Source organism: Salmo salar, chromosome 12, assembly GCF_965601325.2.
Source record: "Salmo salar chromosome 12, fSalSal1, whole genome shotgun sequence".
Classification (NCBI taxonomy): Eukaryota; Metazoa; Chordata; class Actinopteri; order Salmoniformes; family Salmonidae; genus Salmo; species Salmo salar.
Window position 1 is genome coordinate 104,382,541 of NC_138302.1, and position 7,623 is coordinate 104,390,163.

Below are 7,623 nucleotides of genomic sequence, written 5' to 3' on the forward strand. Positions count from 1 at the left end.
CTAAACATTCACATACATGCCTTTCAGATTGCAATAGGCCTTTAATGATGAGATTACAAACAAAGGACAATGGGTAATGGCCATCGGTGGACACAGACGACGCATTGACGCGGCCGGTTCCTCTTTAACAGATCTGTCACCTTCCCTCTCTTCCCTCTCGCGTCTCTCTCACCCACTCCCCTCCCTCCCTCACCCCCTCCCTCCCCTCTCTCTCACCCCCTCCCTCCCCTCTATCTCTCACCCCCTCCCTCCCCTCTGTCTCACCCCCTCCCCTATCTCTCTCTAACCCCCTCCCTCCCCTCTGTCTCTCACCCCCTCTCTCCCCTCCCTCCCCTCTATCTCTCACCCCCTCCCTTCCCTCCCTCCCCTCTATCTCTCACCCCCTCCCTCCCCTCTGTCTCTCACCCCCTCCCTCCCCTCTCTCTCACACCCCCTCCCTCCCCTCTCTCTCACCCCCTCCCTCCCTCCCATCTATCTCTCACCCCCTCCCTCCCCTCTATCTCTCACCCCCTCCCTCCCCTCTGTCTCACCCCCTCCCCTATCTCTCACCCCCTCCCTCCCCTCTGTCTCACCCCCTCCCCTATCTCTCTCTAACCCCCTCCCTCCCCTCTGTCTCTCACCCCCTCTCTCCCCTCCCTCCCCTCTATCTCTCACCCCCTCCCTTCCCTCCCTCCCCTCTATCTCTCACCCCCTCCCTCCCCTCTGTCTCTCACCCCCTCCCTCCCCTCTCTCTCACACCCCCTCCCTCCCCTCTCTCTCACCCCCTCCCTCCCTCCCATCTATCTCTCACCCCCTCCCTCCCCTCTATCTCTCACCCCCTCCCTCCCCTCTGTCTCACCCCCTCCCCTATCTCTCACCCCCTCCCTCCCCTCTCTCTCACCCCCTCCCTTCCCTCCCTCCCCTCTCTCTCACACCCCCTCCCTCCCCTCTATCTCTCACCCCCTCCCTCCCCTCTGTCTCACCCCCCCCCCTCCCCTCTATCTCTCACCCCCTCCCTCCCCTCTCTCTCACACCCCCTCCCTCCCCTCTCTCTCACACCCCCTCCCTCCCCTCTATCTCTCACCCCCTCCCCCCTCTGTCTCACCCCCTCCCTCCGTGAGAAGACTAGTCATTATGAATGAACCGCCCTGATTGAAAAATAAAATAATAATCTCATGTTTTTACGCTCACAGCTGCGGGACCGAAGGCATAGAGAGCCACTGGCAGCAGACAATGCCTCTTTATCCCTCTGTCCCAATGACTTAACGCTTACTTCAGACTCTGACAGCTAACTCTTGTGTTTCCATCCCTCTCTTCTTCCCAAACCCCCCCCCCCCCCATGAACAATAAGTTACAGACTTACCCACTGAGCGCTGACTCTACCAGCTACTGTTAGCCTCTCAACAGTAAGTTACAGACTTACCCACTGACGCTACTAGCTACTGTTAGCCTCTCAACAGTAAGTTACAGACTTACCCACTGAGCGCTGACGCTACTAGGCTAGCTACTGTTAGCCTCTCAACAGTAAGTTACAGACTTACCCACTGAGCGCTGACGCTACTAGGCTAGCTACTGTTAGCCTCTCAACAGTAAGTTACAGACTTACCCACTGAGCGCTGACGCTACTAGCTACTGATAGCCTCTCAACAGTAAGTTACAGACTTACCCACTGAGCGCTGACGCTACTAGCTACTGATAGCCTTTCAACAGTAAGTTACAGACTTACCCACTGAGCGATGACGCTACTAGCTACTGTTAGCCTCTCAACAGTAAGTTACAGACTTACCCACTGAGCGCTGACGGTACTAGCTACTGTTAGCCTCTCAACAGTAAGTTACAGACTTACCCACTGAGCGCTGACGCTACTAGGCTAGCTACTGTTAGCCTCTCAACAGTAAGTTACAGACCTACCCACTGAGCGCTGACGCTACTAGGCTAGCTACTGATAGCCTCTCAACAGTAAGTTACAGACCTACCCACTGAGCGCTGACGCTACTAGCTACTGATAGCCTCTCAACAGTAAGTTACAGACCTACCCACTGAGCGCTGACGCTACTAGGCTAGCTACTGTTAGCCTTTCAACAGTAAGTTACAGACTTACCCACTGAGCGCTGACGCTACTAGGCTAGCTACTGTTAGCCTTTCAACAGTAAGTTACAGACTTACCCACTGAGCGCTGACGCTACTAGGCTAGCTACTGATAGCCTCTCAACAGTAAGTTACAGACCTACCCACTGAGCGCTGACGCTACTAGCTACTGATAGCCTCTCAACAGTAAGTTACAGACCTACCCACTGAGCACTGACGCTACTAGCTACTGTTAGCCTCTCAACAGTAAGTTACAGACTTACCCACTGAGCGCTGACGCTACTAGCTACTGTTAGCCTCTCAACAGTAAGTTACAGACTGACGCTACTAGGCTAGCTACTGATAGCCTTTCAACAGTAAGTTACAGACTTACCCACTGAGCGCTGACGCTACTAGCTACTGTTAGCCTCTCAACAGTAAGTTACAGACTTACCCACTGAGCGCTGACGCTACTAGCTACTGTTAGCCTCTCAACATTAAGTTACAGACTTACCCACTGAGCGCTGACGCTACTAGGCTAGCTACTGTTAGCCTCTCAACAGTAATTTACAGACTTACCCACTGAGCGCTGACGCTACTAGCTACTGTTAGCCTCTCAACAGTAAGTTACAGACTTACCCACTGAGCGCTGACGCTACTAGCTACTGTTAGCCTCTCAACAGTAAGTTACAGACTTACCCACTGAGCGCTGACGCTACTAGGCTACTGATAGCCTCTCAACAGTAAGTTACAGACCTACCCACTGAGCGCTGACGCTACTAGGCTAGCTACTGTTAGCCTTTCAACAGTAAGTTACAGACTTACCCACTGAGCGCTCACGCTACTAGGCTAGCTACTGTTAGCCTTTCAACAGTAAGTTACAGACTTACCCACTGAGCGCTGACGCTACTAGGCTAGCTACTGATAGCCTCTCAACAGTAAGTTACAGACCTACCCACTGAGCGCTGACGCTACTAGCTACTGATAGCCTCTCAACAGTAAGTTACAGACCTACCCACTGAGCGCTGACGCTACTAGCTACTGTTAGCCTCTCAACAGTAAGTTACAGACTTACCCACTGAGCGCTGACGCTACTAGCTACTGTTAGCCTCTCAACAGTAAGTTACAGACTTATCCACTGAGCGCTGACGCTACTAGCTACTGTTAGCCTCTCAACAGTAAGTTACAGACTTACCCACTGAGCGCTGACGCTACTAGGCTAGCTACTGTTAGCCTCTCAACAGTAAGTTACAGACTTACCCACTGAGCGCTGACGCTACTAGCTACTGTTAGCCTCTCAACAGTAAGTTACAGACTGACGCTACTAGGCTAGCTACTGATAGCCTTTCAACAGTAAGTTACAGACTTACCCACTGAGCGCTGACGCTACTAGCTACTGTTAGCCTCTCAACAGTAAGTTACAGACTTACCCACTGAGCGCTGATGCTACTAGCTACTGTTAGCCTCTCAACAGTAAGTTACAGACTTACCCACTGAGCGCTGACGCTACTAGCTACTGTTAGCCTCTCAACAGTAAGTTACAGACTTACCCACTGAGCGCTGACGCTACTAGCTACTGTTAGCCTCTCAACAGTAAGTTACAGACTTACCCACTGAGCGCTGACGCTACTAGCTACTGATAGCCTCTCAACAGTAAGTTACAGACTTACCCACTGAGCGCTGACGCTACTAGCTACTGTTAGCCTCTCAACAGTAAGTTACAGACTTACCCACTGAGCGCTGACGCTACTAGCTACTGTTAGCCTCTCAACAGTAAGTTACAGACTTACCCACTGAGCGCTGACGCTACTAGCTACTGTTAGCCTCTCAACAGTAAGTTACAGACCTACCCACTGAGCACTGACGCTACTAGGCTAGCTACTGATAGCCTCTCAACAGTAAGTTACAGACCTACCCACTGAGCGCTGACGCTACTAGCTACTGATAGCCTTTCAACAGTAAGTTACAGACCTACCCACTGAGCGCTGACGCTACTAGCTACTGTTAGCCTCTCAACAGTAAGTTACAGACCTACCCACTGAGTGCTGGCCGTACTAGGCTAGCTACTATACCACAATGAGCTGAGGCTGTTAGCCTTGCAACACTAGGCCCTGGCTAAATGTACAGACCAAGAAGAATTGTACAGAATCTTGTTCAATTACCTATGAGTTGTTGGGAATGGTTTGAATCTGTTTGTCCAGTCATAGGGCAAGGAGTTTGTCCTGACCATGTGATCAGACCAAGAAGGGAAAAAAAACAGGTCTTAGTTAGACACTAGAAGGGCCCAGAGTTTAAACCTCCAGGTCTTAGTTATACACTAGAAGGGCCCAGAGTTTAAACCTCCAGGTCTTAGTTATACACTAGAAGGGCCCAGACTTTAAACCTCCAGGTCTTAGTTATACACTAGAAGAGCCCAGAGTTTAAACCTCCAGGTCTTAGTTATACACTAGAAGGGCCCAGAGTTTAAACCTCCAGGTCTTAGTTATACACTAGAAGGGCCCAGAGTTTAAACCTCCAGGTCTTAGTTATACACTAGAAGGGCCCAGAGTTTAAACCTCCAGGTCTTAGTTATACACTAGAAGGGCCCAGAGTTTAAACCTCCAGGTCTTAGTTATACACTAGAAGGGCCCAGGGTTTAAACTAGCTCTGCTGTCTATTTGTCTAGACACACTGGAGTTTATGAATATACACTATATATACAAAAGTATGTGGACACGCCTTCAAATTAATTGATTGGGCTATTTTAGCCGCACCCGTTGCTGACAGGTGTGTGAAATGAAGCACACAGCCATGCAATCTCCATAGACAAACATTGGCAGTAGAATGGCCCTTACTGAAGAGATCAGTGACATTCAATGTGACACTGTCATAGGATGCCACCTGTCCAACAAGTCAATTCATCAAATTTATTCCCTGCTAGAGCTGCTCCGGTAAACTGTAATTGCTGTTATTGTGAAGTGGAAACGTCTCGGAGCAACAACGGCTCAGCCAGGAAGTGGTAGGCCACACAAGCTCACAGAACAGGATCACCGAGTGCTGAAACATGTAGTGCGTAACAAATGTCTGTCCTCGGTTGCAACACTCCACTACCGAAGTTCCAAACTGCCTCTTGAAGCAACGTCAGCACAATAACTGTTTGTTGGGAGCTTCATGAAATGGGTTTCCATGGCCTAGCAGTCGCACACAAGCCTAAAATCACCATGGGCAATGCCAAGCATCGGCTGGAGTGGTGTAAATCCCGCCACCATTGGACTCTGGAGCAGTGGAAACGCGTTCTCTGGAATGATGAATCACGCTTCACCAACTGGAAGTCCAACGGACAAATCTGAGTTCGGTGGATGAAGATTAATGGTCTGGGGAAGGAGGGAGGAGAGGGAGGGAGGGAAGGAAGGAGTAGGGGTTGGGAGAGAGTGGGACTGACTTACTTTGCGGTATCCTTTGAGGCACTAATGGCTGGATAGTGCAGAGTGTTGCACCAGATAGAACCCAGGAACATCATCTAGGTTGTGAATAATGGATCATCTCTATCAATGAAAAGCTCACCGCCAGTCAGTGGACTCAGTGGAAAAGCGTGGTGGAGTGACGAATCACGCTTCACCATCTGGCAGTCCGACAGACGAATCTGGGTTTGGCAGATGCCAGCAGAACGCTACCTGCCCCAATGCATAGCGACAACTGTAGTTTGGTGGAGGAGGAATAACGGTCTGGGGCTGTTTTTAATGGTTCGGGCCCCTTAGTTCCAGTTAAGGGAACTAAACACAACAGCATATAATTACATTGTAGACAATTCTGTGCTTTCAACTTTGTGGCAACAGTTTGGGGAAAGCCCTTCTCCTGTTTCAGCATGACAATGCCCATGATTATGGAATGAGATGTTCGACGAACAGGTGTCCACATATTTTTGGTCATGTAGTGTATAAACTATACTGCTACTGTAAATTACACAGAGTTACAACCATGACTTTCATGTATACATGAACTACTGTACACCCCAACAGAAAACCAAACACAGATCCCACAACCAGCCTACATAGTCCTACTGACTCACATGCCTTCATTGGAATTTCCTCTGCCTGCAGATTGACTGACTAGCCCCTTTAACAGTAAAGTCCCTGCAGTTGTACTGACTTGCCCCTTTAACCTGTCTGGGCTAGGGGGCAGTATTTTCACGGCCGGATGAAAAACGTACCCAAATTAAACTGGTTACTACTCTGGCCCAGAAACTAGAATATGCATATAATTAGTAGATTTGGATAGACAACACTCTGAAGTTTCTAAAACCGTTTGAATGATGTCTGTGAGTATAACAGAACTCATATGGCAGGCAAAAACCTGAGAAAAATCCAAGCAGGAAGTGGAAAGTCTGAGAATTGTAGTTCTTCTTTTTTACATTTACATTTACGTCATTTAGCAGACGCTCTTATCCAAAGCGACTTACAAATTGGTGCATTCACCTTATGATATCCAGTGGAACAACCACTTTACAATAGTACATCTATATATATATTTTTTTTTGGGGGGGGGGGGGGGGGTTAGAAGGATTACTATATCCTATCCCAGGTTCTTTTGATTCTCTATCGAAGCTACAGTGTCTGTGGGGGGACGTTGCACTTCCTAAGGCTTCCATTGGCTGTCAACAGCCTTCAGAAAGTGGTTTGAGCATTTTCCTTTCACTGGGCAGATAATAGGAGCTCAGTTACTGAGTGGTCTGCCTGGCAACAAAAGGATTGGATATGCGCGGTCATGCGAGCGCGCCGTTCCTTCTTCTTCTTCTTGAATGAATATGTTATTGTCCGGTTGGAATATTATTGCAATTTTACGTAAAAAAATACCATAAAGATTGATTTTAAACAGCGTTTGACATGCTTCTAAGTACGGTAATGGAACATTTTGACTTTTTGTCTCTTGTTCCACGCTCGCGTACAGATAAGTGATCTGTACGCACGAACAAAACGGAGGTATTTGTACATAAATATGGATTATTTCAAACAAAAACAACATTTCTTGTGGAAGTAGCAGTCCTGGGAGTGCATTCTGACGAAGATCAGCAAAGGTAAGAGAATATTTCTAATACTAATTCTGAGTTTAGGTTGCCCCGAACTTGGCGGGTGTCTGAATAGTTCACCGTGATGGCTGAGCTATGTACTCAGAATATTGAAAAATGTGCTTTCTCCGTAAAGCTATTTTAAAATCTGACACAGCGGTTGCATCCAGGGGTAGTCTATCTATAATTTTTTTAATAATTGTTATATATTTTGTCAACGTTTATGATGAGTATTTTTGTAAATTGATGTGCACATTCACCGGACGTTTTGGTGGGAATACATTTTCTGAACATCACGTGTCAATGTAAAATGCTATTTTTGGATATAAATATGAACTTTATCTAACAAAACATACATGTGTTGTGTAACATAATGTCCTAGGAGTGTCATCTGAAGAAGATCGTCAAAGGTTAGTGCTTCATTTAGCTGTGTTTTGGGTTTTATTGACACGTCCTTGCTTGGAAAATGGCTGTGTGATTATTTTTGTCTATGTACTCTCCTAACATAATCTAATGTTTTGCTTTTGCTGTAA